The sequence below is a fragment of the Phyllobates terribilis genome, unplaced genomic scaffold (genome assembly GCF_046119375.1).
Source record: "Phyllobates terribilis strain yellow unplaced genomic scaffold, ASM4611937v1 Scaffold_40__1_contigs__length_11209783, whole genome shotgun sequence".
NCBI classification, from domain to species: Eukaryota; Metazoa; Chordata; class Amphibia; order Anura; family Dendrobatidae; genus Phyllobates; species Phyllobates terribilis.
The window spans coordinates 6,918,557-6,938,422 of NW_027362800.1; the positions used below are offsets into that span (position 1 = coordinate 6,918,557).

A 19,866-nucleotide genomic window follows, 5' to 3' on the forward strand; every position below is an offset into this window, starting at 1 on the left:
TCCACGCGTTTTAGATCTGCATAACTCCACCTCTTTTAGCACAGTACCCTCAACCCCCGGCTGTTCCCACCCGCCTCAACACCGTTGGAAGGGAGGAGAACCAATTAAGGCGGGGGGGGGGGTGGAACGAGCAGCTGTCTACCCTTAGCAGGAGGGTTGCTGATTAATTACCTCTCCTGCTGCTGCTGCTGCTGGCTGTCCAGCAGCAGACTGAAGGTGGCTGCTGCTGTGCGCAGGTATACAAAGGCTCAGAGCGTACTATGACACGCGCAGCCAGCGTTCCATTGCCACATTCCGTCTACTGCAGGCGGGATACCTGGATGGCTGAATGTCACTGAAAAGCTCACAGAGACCGCCATAAGCAACAGTTTAAAAGAATGCCACAGACTAATCAACCAAACTTTTTGGGTTGGTTTCTCTTTTATAGTCTGCAGGCATTAAATGAAAGAAGTCAGTGTTCCAGCAGAGGGAGACAACGTTTCAGAAAAGGCATTGTAGCAAACCAAAAAAGAAATTTTAAGCGCAGCAGAGTAACCAGCTCACATACCTGTTAGCTCAGGTGAGTTTAAAAGGCTGCTGTTGATAACAAGGGCATTTGCTAAATAGATGGTGTGTGTGCAACAATATACTGAAAGGTCAATTATATTGTGCAGCTTATCTCACCACCTGTAGTTATTTAGGTGAAAGCTCCAAAATGCTTGCCTAATATGTCTGTTTATCCAAAAGGAAGTATAGAGGGAGAGCTAGATAGATAGCATTGCATTACATTACATTACATGGCAATGCAATGCACAGTTGCTGAAGTTGAACCAAAATGAGCTTGTCATCTGGCTTCTGCAACTTTTAACATGAAAAATCCAATGAGGAGAAGAAAAGCAAAGCCAAAGAGTCCATCCCAAAATCCGACAAACAAGCAAAATGAACAAAAAGCATTGAATTCAATTCTTTCTGATTTTAGAAACTGCATTAAAGAAGGGGTGCACCGGTCCTGGAGATACTGCAATACCAGGTCAATGCGTGGAGTGGACAGAGCAAGCTCTTTTTCCATCTCCCTGTTCTAAAAATCCATTTAATATATGGTCCCCAGATAGGGGACGTATCAGATATTAAACTGATAAGAACAGATACTACACTTGATCTTAGCCAAAAGGCCGAGAAGCGATAACCAGAATTGGTTTCCGACTACGGTGCCACCCAAGGATTCTGAAAAGTCCATTTGTGGAGATGGCCACCTGGACTCCCGTTAAGAAGACATGCTGTCAACCTCTAGATCCCTCACATGCCTGCACTTTTCGGCTTGCTGCTGCTGCAATCCACGCGTTTTAGATCTGCATAACTCCACCTCTTTTAGCACAGTACCCTCAACCCCCGGCTGTTCCCACCCGCCTCAACACCGTTGGAAGGGAGGAGAACCAATTAAGGCGGGGGGGGGGGTGGAACGAGCAGCTGTCTACCCTTAGCAGGAGGGTTGCTGATTAATTACCTCTCCTGCTGCTGCTGCTGCTGGCTGTCCAGCAGCAGACTGAAGGTGGCTGCTGCTGTGCGCAGGTATATAAAGGCTCAGAGCCTATTATGACACGCGCAGCCAGCGTTCCATTGCCACATTCCGTCTACTGCAGGCGGGATACCTGGATGGCTGAATGTCACTGAGAAGCTCACAGAGACCGCCATAAGCAACAGTTTTAAAGAATGCCACAGACTAATCAACCAAACTTTTTGGGTTGGTTTCTCTTTTATAGTCTGCAGGCATTAAATGAAAGAAGTCAGTGTTCCAGCAGAGGGAGACAACGTTTCAGAAAAGGCATTGTAGCAAACCAAAAAAGAAATTTTAAGCGCAGCAGAGTAACCAGCTCACATACCTGTTAGCTCAGGTGAGTTTAAAAGGCTGCTGTTGATAACAAGGGCATTTGCTAAATAGATGGTGTGTGTGCAACAATATACTGAAAGGTCAATTATATTGTGCAGCTTATCTCACCACCTGTAGTTATTTAGGTGAAAGCTCCAAAATGCTTGCCTAATATGTCTGTTTATCCAAAAGGAAGTATAGAGGGAGAGCTAGATAGATAGCATTGCATTACATTACATTACATGGCAATGCAATGCACAGTTGCTGAAGTTGAACCAAAATGAGCTTGTCATCTGGCTTCTGCAACTTTTAACATGAAAAATCCAATGAGGAGAAGAAAAGCAAAGCCAAAGAGTCCATCCCAAAATCCGACAAACAAGCAAAATGAACAAAAAGCATTGAATTCAATTCTTTCTGATTTTAGAAACTGCATTAAAGAAGGGGTGCACCGGTCCTGGAGATACTGCAATACCAGGTCAATGCGTGGAGTGGACAGAGCAAGCTCTTTTTCCATCTCCCTGTTCTAAAAATCCATTTAATATATGGTCCCCAGATAGGGGACGTATCAGATATTAAACTGATAAGAACAGATACTACACTTGATCTTAGCCAAAAGGCCGAGAAGCGATAACCAGAATTGGTTTCCGACTACGGTGCCACCCAAGGATTCTGAAAAGTCCATTTGTGGAGATGGCCACCTGGACTCCCGTTAAGAAGACATGCTGTCAACCTCTAGATCCCTCACATGCCTGCACTTTTCGGCTTGCTGCTGCTGCAATCCACGCGTTTTAGATCTGCATAACTCCACCTCTTTTAGCACAGTACCCTCAACCCCCGGCTGTTCCCACCCGCCTCAACACCGTTGGAAGGGAGGAGAACCAATTAAGGCGGGGGGGGGGGTGGAACGAGCAGCTGTCTACCCTTAGCAGGAGGGTTGCTGATTAATTACCTCTCCTGCTGCTGCTGCTGCTGGCTGTCCAGCAGCAGACTGAAGGTGGCTGCTGCTGTGCGCAGGTATATAAAGGCTCAGAGCCTATTATGACACGCGCAGCCAGCGTTCCATTGCCACATTCCGTCTACTGCAGGCGGGATACCTGGATGGCTGAATGTCACTGAGAAGCTCACAGAGACCGCCATAAGCAACAGTTTTAAAGAATGCCACAGACTAATCAACCAAACTTTTTGGGTTGGTTTCTCTTTTATAGTCTGCAGGCATTAAATGAAAGAAGTCAGTGTTCCAGCAGAGGGAGACAACGTTTCAGAAAAGGCATTGTAGCAAACCAAAAAAGAAATTTTAAGCGCAGCAGAGTAACCAGCTCACATACCTGTTAGCTCAGGTGAGTTTAAAAGGCTGCTGTTGATAACAAGGGCATTTGCTAAATAGATGGTGTGTGTGCAACAATATACTGAAAGGTCAATTATATTGTGCAGCTTATCTCACCACCTGTAGTTATTTAGGTGAAAGCTCCAAAATGCTTGCCTAATATGTCTGTTTATCCAAAAGGAAGTATAGAGGGAGAGCTAGATAGATAGCATTGCATTACATTACATTACATGGCAATGCAATGCACAGTTGCTGAAGTTGAACCAAAATGAGCTTGTCATCTGGCTTCTGCAACTTTTAACATGAAAAATCCAATGAGGAGAAGAAAAGCAAAGCCAAAGAGTCCATCCCAAAATCCGACAAACAAGCAAAATGAACAAAAAGCATTGAATTCAATTCTTTCTGATTTTAGAAACTGCATTAAAGAAGGGGTGCACCGGTCCTGGAGATACTGCAATACCAGGTCAATGCGTGGAGTGGACAGAGCAAGCTCTTTTTCCATCTCCCTGTTCTAAAAATCCATTTAATATATGGTCCCCAGATAGGGGACGTATCAGATATTAAACTGATAAGAACAGATACTACACTTGATCTTAGCCAAAAGGCCGAGAAGCGATAACCAGAATTGGTTTCCGACTACGGTGCCACCCAAGGATTCTGAAAAGTCCATTTGTGGAGATGGCCACCTGGACTCCCGTTAAGAAGACATGCTGTCAACCTCTAGATCCCTCACATGCCTGCACTTTTCGGCTTGCTGCTGCTGCAATCCACGCGTTTTAGATCTGCATAACTCCACCTCTTTTAGCACAGTACCCTCAACCCCCGGCTGTTCCCACCCGCCTCAACACCGTTGGAAGGGAGGAGAACCAATTAAGGCGGGGGGGGGGGTGGAACGAGCAGCTGTCTACCCTTAGCAGGAGGGATGCTGATTAATTACCTCTCCTGCTGCTGCTGCTGCTGGCTGTCCAGCAGCAGACTGAAGGTGGCTGCTGCTGTGCGCAGCTATATAAAGGCTCAGAGCCTATTATGACACGCGCAGCCAGCGTTCCATTGCCACATTCCGTCTACTGCAGGTGGGATACCTGGATGGCTGAATGTCACTGAGAAGCTCACAGAGACCGCCATAAGCAACAGTTTAAAAGAATGCCACAGACTAATCAACCAAACTTTTTGGGTTGGTTTCTCTTTTATAGTCTGCAGGCATTAAATGAAAGAAGTCAGTGTTCCAGCAGAGGGAGACAACGTTTCAGAAAAGGCATTGTAGCAAACCAAAAAAGAAATTTTAAGCGCAGCAGAGTAACCAGCTCACATACCTGTTAGCTCAGGTGAGTTTAAAAGGCTGCTGTTGATAACAAGGGCATTTGCTAAATAGATGGTGTGTGTGCAACAATATACTGAAAGGTCAATTATATTGTGCAGCTTATCTCACCACCTGTAGTTATTTAGGTGAAAGCTCCAAAATGCTTGCCTAATATGTCTGTTTATCCAAAAGGAAGTATAGAGGGAGAGCTAGATAGATAGCATTGCATTACATTACATTACATGGCAATGCAATGCACAGTTGCTGAAGTTGAACCAAAATGAGCTTGTCATCTGGCTTCTGCAACTTTTAACATGAAAAATCCAATGAGGAGAAGAAAAGCAAAGCCAAAGAGTCCATCTCAAAATCCGACAAACAAGCAAAATGAACAAAAAGCATTGAATTCAATTCTTTCTGATTTTAGAAACTGCATTAAAGAAGGGGTGCACCGGTCCTGGAGATACTGCAATACCAGGTCAATGCGTGGAGTGGACAGAGCAAGCTCTTTTTCCATCTCCCTGTTCTAAAAATCCATTTAATATATGGTCCCCAGAGAGGGGACGTATCAGATATTAAACTGATAAGAACAGATACTACACTTGATCTTAGCCAAAAGGCCGAGAAGCGATAACCAGAATTGGTTTCCGACTACGGTGCCACCCAAGGATTCTGAAAAGTCCATTTGTGGAGATGGCCACCTGGACTCCCGTTAAGAAGACATGCTGTCAACCTCTAGATCCCTCACATGCCTGCACTTTTCGGCTTGCTGCTGCTGCAATCCACGCGTTTTAGATCTGCATAACTCCACCTCTTTTAGCACAGTACCCTCTACCCCCGGCTGTTCCCACCCGCCTCAACACCGTTGGAAGGGAGGAGAACCAATTAAGGCGGGGGGGGGGGGTGGAACGAGCAGCTGTCTACCCTTAGCAGGAGGGTTGCTGATTAATTACCTCTCCTGCTGCTGCTGCTGGCTGTCCAGCAGCAGACTGAAGGTGGCTGCTGCTGTGCGCAGGTATATAAAGGCTCAGAGCCTATTATGACACGCGCAGCCAGCGTTCCATTGCCACATTCCGTCTACTGCAGGCGGGATACCTGGATGGCTGAATGTCACTGAGAAGCTCACAGAGACCGCCATAAGCAACAGTTTAAAAGAATGCCACAGACTAATCAACCAAACTTTTTGGGTTGGTTTCTCTTTTATAGTCTGCAGGCATTAAATGAAAGAAGTCAGTGTTCCAGCAGAGGGAGACAACGTTTCAGAAAAGGCATTGTAGCAAACCAAAAAAGAAATTTTAAGCGCAGCAGAGTAACCAGCTCACATACCTGTTAGCTCAGGTGAGTTTAAAAGGCTGCTGTTGATAACAAGGGCATTTGCTAAATAGATGGTGTGTGTGCAACAATATACTGAAAGGTCAATTATATTGTGCAGCTTATCTCACCACCTGTAGTTATTTAGGTGAAAGCTCCAAAATGCTTGCCTAATATGTCTGTTTATCCAAAAGGAAGTATAGAGGGAGAGCTAGATAGATAGCATTGCATTACATTACATTACATGGCAATGCAATGCACAGTTGCTGAAGTTGAACCAAAATGAGCTTGTCATCTGGCTTCTGCAACTTTTAACATGAAAAATCCAATGAGGAGAAGAAAAGCAAAGCCAAAGAGTCCATCCCAAAATCCGACAAACAAGCAAAATGAACAAAAAGCATTGAATTCAATTCTTTCTGATTTTAGAAACTGCATTAAAGAAGGGGTGCACCGGTCCTGGAGATACTGCAATACCAGGTCAATGCGTGGAGTGGACAGAGCAAGCTCTTTTTCCATCTCCCTGTTCTAAAAATCCATTTAATTTATGGTCCCCAGATAGGGGACGTATCAGATATTAAACTGATAAGAACAGATACTACACTTGATCTTAGCCAAAAGGCCGAGAAGCGATAACCAGAATTGGTTTCCGACTACGGTGCCACCCAAGGATTCTGAAAAGTCCATTTGTGGAGATGGCCACCTGGACTCCCGTTAAGAAGACATGCTGTCAACCTCTAGATCCCTCACATGCCTGCACTTTTCGGCTTGCTGCTGCTGCAATCCACGCGTTTTAGATCTGCATAACTCCACCTCTTTTAGCACAGTACCCTCAACCCCCGGCTGTTCCCACCCGCCTCAACACCGTTGGAAGGGAGGAGAACCAATTAAGGCGGGGGGGGGGGGTGGAACGAGCAGCTGTCTACCCTTAGCAGGAGGGTTGCTGATTAATTACCTCTCCTGCTGCTGCTGCTGCTGGCTGTCCAGCAGCAGACTGAAGGTGGCTGCTGCTGTGCGCAGGTATATAAAGACTCAGAGCCTATTATGACACGCGCAGCCAGCGTTCCATTGCCACATTCCGTCTACTGCAGGCGGGATACCTGGATGGCTGAATGTCACTGAGAAGCTCACAGAGACCGCCATAAGCAACAGTTTAAAAGAATGCCACAGACTAATCAACCAAACTTTTTGGGTTGGTTTCTCTTTTATAGTCTGCAGGCATTAAATGAAAGAAGTCAGTGTTCCAGCAGAGGGAGACAACGTTTCAGAAAAGGCATTGTAGCAAACCAAAAAAGAAATTTTAAGCGCAGCAGAGTAACCAGCTCACATACCTGTTAGCTCAGGTGAGTTTAAAAGGCTGCTGTTGATAACAAGGGCATTTGCTAAATAGATGGTGTGTGTGCAACAATATACTGAAAGGTCAATTATATTGTGCAGCTTATCTCACCACCTGTAGTTATTTAGGTGAAAGCTCCAAAATGCTTGCCTAATATGTCTGTTTATCCAAAAGGAAGTATAGAGGGAGAGCTAGATAGATAGCATTGCATTACATTACATTACATGGCAATGCAATGCACAGTTGCTGAAGTTGAACCAAAATGAGCTTGTCATCTGGCTTCTGCAACTTTTAACATGAAAAATCCAATGAGGAGAAGAAAAGCAAAGCCAAAGAGTCCATCCCAAAATCCGACAAACAAGCAAAATGAACAAAAAGCATTGAATTCAATTCTTTCTGATTTTAGAAACTGCATTAAAGAAGGGGTGCACCGGTCCTGGAGATACTGCAATACCAGGTCAATGCGTGGAGTGGACAGAGCAAGCTCTTTTTCCATCTCCCTGTTCTAAAAATCCATTTAATATATGGTCCCCAGATAGGGGACGTATCAGATATTAAACTGATAAGAACAGATACTACACTTGATCTTAGCCAAAAGGCCGAGAAGCGATAACCAGAATTGGTTTCCGACTACGGTGCCACCCAAGGATTCTGAAAAGTCCATTTGTGGAGATGGCCACCTGGACTCCCGTTAAGAAGACATGCTGTCAACCTCTAGATCCCTCACATGCCTGCACTTTTCGGCTTGCTGCTGCTGCAATCCACACGTTTTAGATCTGCATAACTCCACCTCTTTTAGCACAGTACCCTCAACCCCCGGCTGTTCCCACCCGCCTCAACACCGTTGGAAGGGAGGAGAACCAATTAAGGCGGGGGGGGGGTGGAACGAGCAGCTGTCTACCCTTAGCAGGAGGGTTGCTGATTAATTACCTCTCCTGCTGCTGCTGCTGCTGGCTGTCCAGCAGCAGACTGAAGGTGGCTGCTGCTGTGCGCAGGTATATAAAGGCTCAGAGCCTATTATGACACGCGCAGCCAGCGTTCCATTGCCACATTCCGTCTACTGCAGGCGGGATACCTGGATGGCTGAATGTCACTGAGAAGCTCACAGAGACCGCCATAAGCAACAGTTTAAAAGAATGCCACAGACTAATCAACCAAACTTTTTGGGTTGGTTTCTCTTTTATAGTCTGCAGGCATTAAATGAAAGAAGTCAGTGTTCCAGCAGAGGGAGACAACGTTTCAGAAAAGGCATTGTAGCAAACCAAAAAAGAAATTTTAAGCGCAGCAGAGTAACCAGCTCACATACCTGTTAGCTCAGGTGAGTTTAAAAGGCTGCTGTTGATAACAAGGGCATTTGCTAAATAGATGGTGTGTGTGCAACAATATACTGAAAGGTCAATTATATTGTGCAGCTTATCTCACCATCTGTAGTTATTTAGGTGAAAGCTCCAAAATGCTTGCCTAATATGTCTGTTTATCCAAAAGGAAGTATAGAGGGAGAGCTAGATAGATAGCATTGCATTACATTACATTACATGGCAATGCAATGCACAGTTGCTGAAGTTGAACCAAAATGAGCTTGTCATCTGGCTTCTGCAACTTTTAACATGAAAAATCCAATGAGGAGAAGAAAAGCAAAGCCAAAGAGTCCATCCCAAAATCCGACAAACAAGCAAAATGAACAAAAAGCATTGAATTCAATTCTTTCTGATTTTAGAAACTGCATTAAAGAAGGGGTGCACCGGTCCTGGAGATACTGCAATACCAGGTCAATGCGTGGAGTGGACAGAGCAAGCTCTTTTTCCATCTCCCTGTTCTAAAAATCCATTTAATATATGGTCCCCAGATAGGGGACGTATCAGATATTAAACTGATAAGAACAGATACTACACTTGATCTTAGCCAAAAGGCCGAGAAGCGATAACCAGAATTGGTTTCCGACTACGGTGCCACCCAAGGATTCTGAAAAGTCCATTTGTGGAGATGGCCACCTGGACTCCCGTTAAGAAGACATGCTGTCAACCTCTAGATCCCTCACATGCCTGCACTTTTCGGCTTGCTGCTGCTGCAATCCACGCGTTTTAGATCTGCATAACTCCACCTCTTTTAGCACAGTACCCTCAACCCCCGGCTGTTCCCACCCGCCTCAACACCGTTGGAAGGGAGGAGAACCAATTAAGGCGGGGGGGGGGTGGAACGAGCAGCTGTCTACCCTTAGCAGGAGGGTTGCTGATTAATTACCTCTCCTGCTGCTGCTGCTGCTGGCTGTCCAGCAGCAGACTGAAGGTGGCTGCTGCTGTGCGCAGGTATATAAAGGCTCAGAGCCTATTATGACACGTGCAGCCAGCGTTCCATTGCCACATTCCGTCTACTGCAGGCGGGATACCTGGATGGCTGAATGTCACTGAGAAGCTCACAGAGACCGCCATAAGCAACAGTTTAAAAGAATGCCACAGACTAATCAACCAAACTTTTTGGGTTGGTTTCTCTTTTATAGTCTGCAGGCATTAAATGAAAGAAGTCAGTGTTCCAGCAGAGGGAGACAACGTTTCAGAAAAGGCATTGTAGCAAACCAAAAAAGAAATTTTAAGCGCAGCAGAGTAACCAGCTCACATACCTGTTAGCTCAGGTGAGTTTAAAAGGCTGCTGTTGATAACAAGGGCATTTGCTAAATAGATGGTGTGTGTGCAACAATATACTGAAAGGTCAATTATATTGTGCAGCTTATCTCACCACCTGTAGTTATTTAGGTGAAAGCTCCAAAATGCTTGCCTAATATGTCTGTTTATCCAAAAGGAAGTATAGAGGGAGAGCTAGATAGATAGCATTGCATTACATTACATTACATGGCAATGCAATGCACAGTTGCTGAAGTTGAACCAAAATGAGCTTGTCATCTGGCTTCTGCAACTTTTAACATGAAAAATCCAATGAGGAGAAGAAAAGTAAAGCCAAAGAGTCCATCCCAAAATCCGACAAACAAGCAAAATGAACAAAAAGCATTGAATTCAATTCTTTCTGATTTTAGAAACTGCATTAAAGAAGGGGTGCACCGGTCCTGGAGATACTGCAATACCAGGTCAATGCGTGGAGTGGACAGAGCAAGCTCTTTTTCCATCTCCCTGTTCTAAAAATCCATTTAATATATGGTCCCCAGATAGGGGACGTATCAGATATTAAACTGATAAGAACAGATTTTTTTTTTTTTAATTTGGCTATCCCCCACATGGGGATAAAAACCGTTTATTTAAAATTTAACAAATTACAGAAATAAAACCATTACATCCACATTACACTTTCGGGACTTCAAAGAAAAAGAAAAATTCCATCACAGCAAATTTTACAAGACTTCAAATATTCCATAGGTTAAAAAGCCATTTGCCTGCCAACGTTACATTCTTTTTCCTGTCCAATAAATAGTATATGTACATTTCACTTTTACAAAAGGCTAAAACATCATCTACTGGTAACATTTCATGTTTAAAAACAGCAATATTTCTAGCATTCCAGAGCGCTATCTTGGCACAATTCACTGTCTTCCACGCCATTATTTTTTGGTCCATTGTTGGGCATTCCAGAAGACCATATAACACTGATGCAAAATTAAAGTCCTTGAGGTCCACCATTTTCTCCAGCAGGGGGATTAATCTTCTCCAGAACTCTTTAGCAAAAGCACAAGTCCATAAAAGATGCTTCACTGTCTCTTCTTCTTGACAACCTTCTCTTGGGCAGATGGCAGACCTCACAAAACCTCTTCTGTACTGGAATGCCCGGCAAGGAAGACAGTGGTGTGCGCAGCTCCAAGACATGTCTTTCTGTACATTAAAAAGATAAGGGGCGTTAATCATTTTCCATATGTGTACAGTTTTGTCATCATCATAACGTTCAATATCACACAACGTCACATCAGTACTAATTTGTTTGAGTAGTGTCTTGCTGTTACATAGATCCCCTGTCTGTTTCTTATTCAAATTAAAATCAAGAATAATTTTCTTTAAAATCTCATAATGTTCAGGTAGGTTAAAAGCATAAGGAAAGGATAAAACCGTTTCAAACCAACCAAACCTTCTCATGAGAAAACCAGTGTTAAAACGCATAAAATAGGAAAGGTAATTATCTTTAAAAAGGGTTTTAAAACAGAAACAGAAAAAATGTATTAAAAGAAACTTATCTAAAACAGGGAAATCTTTCCCACCTTTAACCTTTGGCTTTGTCACAATTTCTCTTTTGAGTTTCTCCATTTTTGAGCCCCAAAAAAAGGTAAAACATACTTTTGTAATTCGTTTCAACAAATTTGTAGGAGGGGGGAACACCAAACTAAGATATAACAGGATAGGTAATATCACCATTTTTACAATCAGAACTTTACCTTCCATTGACAGCTTTCTCATATTCCACATGCAGATTTTCTGATTAATTTTCTGTGCTGCCGCATCCCAGCTATTAAAACCATTATTAGATTCATTAAAAGAAACACCTAAAATAGTAATGGAATCTGTAACTGCAATTGGTACATCATGTAAACGCATCCCCCCGACATTTAAAATATTACATTTAGTAAGATTAATTTTAAAACCGGAAACTGTACAAAAAGACTGAATTTGGCTTATCGTTTTTTGTATTGAAGGTACATCACATCCAAACACTGCTACATCATCCATATAGCTTACAACTTTAACTTGTAGACCGTTCCCTCCGGGTAAGGGTACTCCACATATTTGCTTATCCTGGCGTATTGTACATAAAAGGGGTTCTATAGCACATATAAAAAGCAGGGGGGACAAAGGGCAACCCTGCTTCACCCCTGATTTTAAAACTACCTCTTTTGTTTTAAAACCATTAACTAAAATCTTACTCGTACAATCATTATAAAAAGCTTTAAGAGACAATAAAAACCCACCCGGAATGCCCATTTTTTCTAAAACTTTAAAAAGATAAAAATGAGACACGCGGTCAAAAGCTTTCTCAAAATCCACCGCTAGGATTGACATCTTTGTCTTTCTGGTTTTTACATCTTCAATACAATCTTTCACCAGGTTTAAATTGTCCCAGATACTACGCCCAGGTACCCCGCATACCTGATTTGCATGAATTACTTTATGTATCACCTTTTTCAACCGATTTGCACAGATCTTAGCCATAATTTTGTAATCACTATTTAAAAGAGTTATCGGCCTCCAGTTTTTAAGATCCGTTTTGTCACCTTTTTTGTATAGTAGTGATACCTCACCTTTCTTCCATGAGTTGAGTAAAACCTTATTATTAAAAACTTCGGAAAACAAATTAAACAAATCATCTTTTAAAATATCATAAAAACTTATATAAAACTCTATGGGGATACCATCAGGGCCCGGCACTTTACCATTTTTAAAACTCTTCATGGTTTCTAAAATCTCTTCCTCAACTAGAGGTTGGGATAAAAAACTTTGGGCATCAGCATCTAGGGTGGACTTGATCTCCCCCAGGAAAGTGTGTATTAAATCATGGTCTACAGTTTTTACATTAAAAAGATCATTAAAATAGACATTTACCTTATCCAATATAACGTTGATATTATTATCTCCATCTATGTTATCAATTATTGTTTTTGCCTGTTTGTTTTTCTTAAAAAAATACCTGGAACAAGTCTCATCCTCTTCTACGTGTTTTACCTTTGAACGAAAAATCAGTTCTTTTCCTTTTTGTTCCAACCACTTTGAAATTTCTCCTTTAAGACTCAATATATCATTACCTACATCCAGACCATTGTCTTTGAATTTGTACAATGTCTGTAACCTGATATTAAGAAAATTATAGATCTCAAACTTTTCTTTAGCTTTTTGTATGCTTTTCTTAATAAAGAAATCTTTAATGCTTATTTTCATTCTATCCCACCAGGAGCTAAAAGAAATATTGGGGTTTTTCCTTTTTCTACACTTTACATAAAACTCAATAAAATCCGATAAAATTTGTGGATCTTTTAAAAGGGACACATTCAATTTCCAAGATTTCTTACCACATTTCTTCTTTCCATTAATCCTCACTCTAAAAGATAAAACCTTGTGATCTGAGAGAATATTAGTTAAAACTTCACATTTCAGTGGCAGTATTTTTTCTGAACCTAAAACAAAATCTATCCTGGAGCTACATGTAGAATTGCTCCAGGTGAAACCAGCGTCTATAGGGCTATCCTTGTTACATTCTTTATACACATCAGTTAATTTACAATCATTTATAATATTGCTTAACATTCCAGACGTTTTGTCATAATTTCTACTCACGGAACCGGAGCGTCGGCTTTCGCCTTTTAAAATACAATTAAAATCACCTGCCAGGATAAAAGGTTCAGAAATGTTAATAAATAAAGGTAAAATTTCCAGCATATCAGCCCTTTCATTTTTATCAGGTGACCCATAAAAATTTAAAAACTGCCATCTTGTCCCATCAATAAAAGCCTTAACTAAAAGAATACGACCCGGTAAAATATCTTGGATAAAATCAATAGACACATTTCCCTTAAAAAGTATAGCTACCCCGGCTGATCCGGTTGCATTTGATCCAGACCAGACCGATGGACCATGTTTCCACTCTTCCTTATATTTTTTGTAAGAAATCTTATGAGGGATATGACATTCTTGTAAAAAGAAAACAGAAGCTGTAAAACAGGTTAAAAAATGTAAAACAGTAGCTCTTCTGGTCTTGGATCCTATGCCTCTCACATTGAGGGAAACACCACTAATGTCAGCCATCATAACAAATGGTTAGGAAGAAACAAAAACTGGACTTTACCTATCCGATGGACGGATCAGACCACTTGGACTTTCACCAACGCCCTCTTCTGAATCCACCGTTATCAAAGAGTCTTCATCATCGGAGAAGGAACATTCACTTAAATTAAGACCCGACGCTACTGGGGTGTAGCTCGGAAGGATATTGAGAGAAAGGTTACACTGGGTCTCCATAGGCTGACCATTTAGGTCCTCGTCAGGTGGGTCTCCGAGAGGCTCCGCACTCCCCTGCTGACCCGCAGAGGGTCGTAACACAGGGGCAGGCTGCGCACATGGCGGAGCCTCAGAGTCCCCGGAGGCAGCCAGGTTCGGGGCCCCACCTGGGGCAGCAGAGCCCCGGGACCTCGGGATTCCAGAGTCTACACCCCCGTGAGGGGATGTATCCATCTCCTCCCTATTAGCCACCTCCACGGAACCATTCTTTTTCTTATTATGAGACCTCACCAAATGCCACGTACCGCCCTCGCTCTCGTGAGACCCAGTGGGAATTTTGGGCTCGGTGTCAGCCTTTTGGCGCTCTTTTTTGGCCTTACCGACCGCCCCTTTATGATCTTTCTCAGCCTTCCTTTTAGCCTCCTTATGGTCTTTCAGCCATCTCCTGGGCTCCTGTGAGTTACCTGTCATTGACTCGGAGGGATTGTTACTAGTCGAAGCGCCCTTATCACCTCCCGAGGCTCCAGGTTGCTGTTCCTCCTCCTGAGGGGTGGTCTGATTGGCCCGTCCATTCCCGGATGTCTTGGACTTCTCCTTTTGTTTTTGTTCATCCTCTCTGAACCTGTGAGGGCAAGAAAAATAGAAATGACCAGGTGTCCGACAAAAAGAGCATTTTTTTTCATTTGGGCACTCCTTTGTGTCATGTTCAGTACTGGCACAATTTCTACAAGTGGCACCACAACTATCCTTAGAGTGCCCATAGAGACCACAATACCTACAGAAAAGTGGCATTCCTGAGAAAAAAAAATCCCCATTAGTTTGCCCTATTTTAAATCGAGCTGGAGGAAGTCTCACACCTCCAGGGAATTTTGGGTCTCTTTCACATTTTACTAAAAACTTCCATTTTGAGGTCCAGATGTTAAACTCATTCAACACTTTCCCAATCAATTTCACACTTTTAAAATAAACTGACAAAAAGGAAATAATCTCTGGTGCCGTTATGAAGGGTGAGAAGATTTTCACAACCACCATCTTTACCTCATCCAGGACGTGCTCGATAATCTGAATCCCTTTTAGACCAGGGCTATTTTCTACCGACTTAACTCTGGACAAAACATCTTTGAAAATACCTTCGCCAGTAAAGGTTACATCATAGTCTCCACGTCGAGGATAATCCTGGATAGAAAGGATTTCGTTGGTTCTGACGTGGAGCAGTTTCTCAAGCACGTCCTGGACTACATATCCCAGATTCCGCATATCGGAACCACCAGCCGTAAAGCGGACCCTTATGGTGTTCTTGAGCCTCGCATATAGAGGCACGAGGTTGGGGTCAACCTCCATGGTATGGCGCAACAAAATGCAAATTGCAACCGCCTGCAATCTGCGCCTTCAGAGCTTTGTGATAAAGCACCTGAAGGCTGGGGGATCGCTGCCCGTTACCCTAGGACTAATCCCTCTCCCTAATAGCAGCAGGCAGGTGAAGCCCACCGAAGTGGACGATCCTGCCAGGCCAAGGAGAGGGGTACCTGGGTACCCTTCAACTGAAACCTCCTGCTGTGAAGCACTTGGTCTCAGCCAAAAGGCCGAGAAGCGATAACCAGAATTGGTTTCCGACTACGGTGCCACCCAAGGATTCTGAAAAGTCCATTTGTGGAGATGGCCACCTGGACTCCCGTTAAGAAGACATGCTGTCAACCTCTAGATCCCTCACATGCCTGCACTTTTCGGCTTGCTGCTGCTGCAATCCACGCGTTTTAGATCTGCATATCTCCACCTCTTTTAGCACAGTACCCTCAACCCCCGGCTGTTCCCACCCGCCTCAACACTGTTGGAAGGGAGGAGAACCAATTAAGGCGGGGGGGGGGTGGAACGAGCAGCTGTCTACCCTTAGCAGGAGGGTTGCTGATTAATTACCTCTCCTGCTGCTGCTGCTGCTGGCTGTCCAGCAGCAGACTGAAGGTGGCTGCTGCTGTGCGCAGGTATATAAAGGCTCAGAGCCTATTATGACACGCGCAGCCAGCGTTCCATTGCCACATTCCGTCTACTGCAGGCGGGATACCTGGATGGCTGAATGTCACTGAGAAGCTCACAGAGACCGCCATAAGCAACAGTTTAAAAGAATGCCACAGACTAATCAACCAAACTTTTTGGGTTGGTTTCTCTTTTATAGTCTGCAGGCATTAAATGAAAGAAGTCAGTGTTCCAGCAGAGGGAGACAACGTTTCAGAAAAGGCATTGTAGCAAACCAAAAAAGAAATTTTAAGCGCAGCAGAGTAACCAGCTCACATACCTGTTAGCTCAGGTGAGTTTAAAAGGCTGCTGTTGATAACAAGGGCATTTGCTAAATAGATGGTGTGTGTGCAACAATATACTGAAAGGTCAATTATATTGTGGAGCTTATCTCACCACCTGTAGTTATTTAGGTGAAAGCTCCAAAATGCTTGCCTAATATGTCTGTTTATCCAAAAGGAAGTATAGAGGGAGAGCTAGATAGATAGCATTGCATTACATTACATTACATGGCAATGCAATGCACAGTTGCTGAAGTTGAACCAAAATGAGCTTGTCATCTGGCTTCTGCAACTTTTAACATGAAAAATCCAATGAGGAGAAGAAAAGCAAAGCCAAAGAGTCCATCCCAAAATCCGACAAACAAGCAAAATGAACAAAAAGCATTGAATTCAATTCTTTCTGATTTTAGAAACTGCATTAAAGAAGGGGTGCACCGGTCCTGGAGATACTGCAATACCAGGTCAATGCGTGGAGTGGACAGAGCAAGCTCTTTTTCCATCTCCCTGTTCTAAAAATCCATTTAATATATGGTCCCCAGATAGGGAACGTATCAGATATTAAACTGATAAGAACAGATACTACACTTGATCTTAGCCAAAAGGCCGAGAAGCGATAACCAGAATTGGTTTCCGACTACGGTGCCACCCAAGGATTCTGAAAAGTCCATTTGTGGAGATGGCCACCTGGACTCCCGTTAAGAAGACATGCTGTCAACCTCTAGATCCCTCATATGCCTGCACTTTTCGGCTTGCTGCTGCTGCAATCCACGCGTTTTAGATCTGCATAACTCCACCTCTTTTAGCACAGTACCCTCAACCCCCGGCTGTTCCCACCCGCCTCAACACCGTTGGAAGGGAGGAGAACCAATTAAGGCGGGGGGGGGGGGTGGAACGAGCAGCTGTCTACCCTTAGCAGGAGGGTTGCTGATTAATTACCTCTCCTGCTGCTGCTGCTGCTGGCTGTCCAGCAGCAGACTGAAGGTGGCTGCTGCTGTGCGCAGGTATATAAAGGCTCAGAGCCTATTATGACACGTGCAGCCAGCGTTCCATTGCCACATTCCGTCTACTGCAGGCGGGATACCTGGATGGCTGAATGTCACTGAGAAGCTCACAGAGACCGCCATAAGCAACAGTTTAAAAGAATGCCACAGACTAATCAACCAAACTTTTTGGGTTGGTTTCTCTTTTATAGTCTGCAGGCATTAAATGAAAGAAGTCAGTGTTCCAGCAGAGGGAGACAACGTTTCAGAAAAGGCATTGTAGCAAACCAAAAAAGAAATTTTAAGCGCAGCAGAGTAACCAGCTCACATACCTGTTAGCTCAGGTGAGTTTAAAAGGCTGCTGTTGATAACAAGGGCATTTGCTAAATAGATGGTGTGTGTGCAACAATATACTGAAAGGTCAATTATATTGTGCAGCTTATCTCACCACCTGTAGTTATTTAGGTGAAAGCTCCAAAATGCTTGCCTAATATGTCTGTTTATCCAAAAGGAAGTATAGAGGGAGAGCTAGATAGATAGCATTGCATTACATTACATTACATGGCAATGCAATGCACAGTTGCTGAAGTTGAACCAAAATGAGCTTGTCATCTGGCTTCTGCAACTTTTAACATGAAAAATCCAATGAGGAGAAGAAAAGCAAAGCCAAAGAGTCCATCCCAAAATCCGACAAACAAGCAAAATGAACAAAAAGCATTGAATTCAATTCTTTCTGATTTTAGAAACTGCATTAAAGAAGGGGTGCACCGGTCCTGGAGATACTGCAATACCAGGTCAATGCGTGGAGTGGACAGAGCAAGCTCTTTTTCCATCTCCCTGTTCTAAAAATCCATTTAATATATGGTCCCCAGATAGGGGACGTATCAGATATTAAACTGATAAGAACAGATACTACACTTGATCTTAGCCAAAAGGCCGAGAAGCGATAACCAGAATTGGTTTCCGACTACGGTGCCACCCAAGGATTCTGAAATGTCCATTTGTGGAGATGGCCACCTGGACTCCCGTTAAGAAGACATGCTGTCAACCTCTAGATCCCTCACATGCCTGCACTTTTCGGCTTGCTGCTGCTGCAATCCACGCGTTTTAGATCTGCATAACTCCACCTCTTTTAGCACAGTACCCTCAACCCCCGGCTGTTCCCACCCGCCTCAACACCGTTGGAAGGGAGGAGAACCAATTAAGGCGGGGGGGGGTGGAAAGAGCAGCTGTCTACCCTTAGCAGGAGGGTTGCTGATTAATTACCTCTCCTGCTGCTGCTGCTGCTGGCTGTCCAGCAGCAGACTGAAGGTGGCTGCTGCTGTGCGCAGGTATATAAAGGCTCAGAGCCTATTATGACACGCGCAGCCAGCGTTCCATTGCCACATTCCGTCTACTGCAGGCGGGATACCTGGATGGCTGAATGTCACTGAGAAGCTCACAGAGACCGCCATAAGCAACAGTTTAAAAGAATGCCACAGACTAATCAACCAAACTTTTTGGGTTGGTTTCTCTTTTATAGTCTGCAGGCATTAAATGAAAGAAGTCAGTGTTCCAGCAGAGGGAGACAACGTTTCAGAAAAGGCATTGTAGCAAACCAAAAAAGAAATTTTAAGCGCAGCAGAGTAACCAGCTCACATACCTGTTAGCTCAGGTGAGTTTAAAAGGCTGCTGTTGATAACAAGGGCATTTGCTAAATAGATGGTGTGTGTGCAACAATATACTGAAAGGTCAATTATATTGTGCAGCTTATCTCACCACCTGTAGTTATTTAGGTGAAAGCTCCAAAATGCTTGCCTAATATGTCTGTTTATCCAAAAGGAAGTATAGAGGGAGAGCTAGATAGATAGCATTGCATTACATTACATTACATGGCAATGCAATGCACAGTTGCTGAAGTTGAACCAAAATGAGCTTGTCATCTGGCTTCTGCAACTTTTAACATGAAAAATCCAATGAGGAGAAGAAAAGCAAAGCCAAAGAGTCCATCCCAAAATCCGACAAACAAGCAAAATGAACAAAAAGCATTGAATTCAATTCTTTCTGATTTTAGAAACTGCATTAAAGAAGGGGTGCACCGGTCCTGGAGATACTGCAATACCAGGTCAATGCGTGGAGTGGACAGAGCAAGCTCTTTTTCCATCTCCCTGTTCTAAAAATCCATTTAATATATGGTCCCCAGATAGGGGACGTATCAGATATTAAACTGATAAGAACAGATACTACACTTGATCTTAGCCAAAAGGCCGAGAAGCGATAACCAGAATTGGTTTCCGACTACGGTGCCACCCAAGGATTCTGAAAAGTCCATTTGTGGAGATGGCCACCTGGACTCTCGTTAAGAAGACATGCTGTCAACCTCTAGATCCCTCACATGCCTGCAATTTTCGGCTTGCTGCTGCTGCAATCCACGCGTTTTAGATCTGCATAACTCCACCTCTTTTAGCACAGTACCCTCAACCCCCGGCTGTTCCCACCCGCCTCAACACCGTTGGAAGGGAGGAGAACCAATTAAGGCGGGGGGGGGGGTGGAACGAGCAGCTGTCTACCCTTAGCAGGAGGGT

General features: G+C 43.7%; 10 non-coding genes and 1 pseudogene across 10 annotated transcripts; all 11 read right to left on the reverse strand.

The window, feature by feature from the left end:
• Positions 1–972: 972 nt before the first annotated feature.
• On the reverse strand, positions 973–1,163 carry LOC141188852 (U2 spliceosomal RNA). Its single transcript, XR_012262931.1, has one exon. It is a non-coding gene; the product is annotated as a U2 spliceosomal RNA (small nuclear RNA).
• Positions 1,164–2,284: 1,121 nt separating this feature from the next.
• On the reverse strand, positions 2,285–2,475 carry LOC141188853 (U2 spliceosomal RNA). The gene has a single exon (XR_012262932.1). It is a non-coding gene; the product is annotated as a U2 spliceosomal RNA (small nuclear RNA).
• Positions 2,476–3,596: 1,121 nt separating this feature from the next.
• Positions 3,597–3,787, reverse strand: LOC141188855 (U2 spliceosomal RNA). Its single transcript, XR_012262934.1, has one exon. It is a non-coding gene; the product is annotated as a U2 spliceosomal RNA (small nuclear RNA).
• A 1,121-nt stretch (positions 3,788–4,908) lies between these two features.
• LOC141184542 (U2 spliceosomal RNA) lies at positions 4,909–5,099 on the reverse strand. Its single transcript, XR_012259287.1, has one exon. It is a non-coding gene; the product is annotated as a U2 spliceosomal RNA (small nuclear RNA).
• Positions 5,100–6,218: 1,119 nt separating this feature from the next.
• LOC141184096 (U2 spliceosomal RNA) lies at positions 6,219–6,409 on the reverse strand. The gene has a single exon (XR_012258884.1). It is a non-coding gene; the product is annotated as a U2 spliceosomal RNA (small nuclear RNA).
• Positions 6,410–7,531: 1,122 nt separating this feature from the next.
• LOC141188856 (U2 spliceosomal RNA) lies at positions 7,532–7,722 on the reverse strand. Its single transcript, XR_012262935.1, has one exon. It is a non-coding gene; the product is annotated as a U2 spliceosomal RNA (small nuclear RNA).
• Positions 7,723–8,842: 1,120 nt separating this feature from the next.
• LOC141188857 (U2 spliceosomal RNA) lies at positions 8,843–9,033 on the reverse strand. Its single transcript, XR_012262936.1, has one exon. It is a non-coding gene; the product is annotated as a U2 spliceosomal RNA (small nuclear RNA).
• Positions 9,034–10,153: 1,120 nt separating this feature from the next.
• Positions 10,154–10,354, reverse strand: LOC141185858 (U2 spliceosomal RNA; annotated as a pseudogene).
• Positions 10,355–16,746: 6,392 nt separating this feature from the next.
• On the reverse strand, positions 16,747–16,937 carry LOC141184372 (U2 spliceosomal RNA). The gene has a single exon (XR_012259134.1). It is a non-coding gene; the product is annotated as a U2 spliceosomal RNA (small nuclear RNA).
• Positions 16,938–18,059: 1,122 nt separating this feature from the next.
• Positions 18,060–18,250, reverse strand: LOC141188858 (U2 spliceosomal RNA). Its single transcript, XR_012262937.1, has one exon. It is a non-coding gene; the product is annotated as a U2 spliceosomal RNA (small nuclear RNA).
• Positions 18,251–19,369: 1,119 nt separating this feature from the next.
• LOC141188859 (U2 spliceosomal RNA) lies at positions 19,370–19,560 on the reverse strand. The gene has a single exon (XR_012262938.1). It is a non-coding gene; the product is annotated as a U2 spliceosomal RNA (small nuclear RNA).
• Between the last annotated feature and the right edge of the window lie 306 nt (positions 19,561–19,866).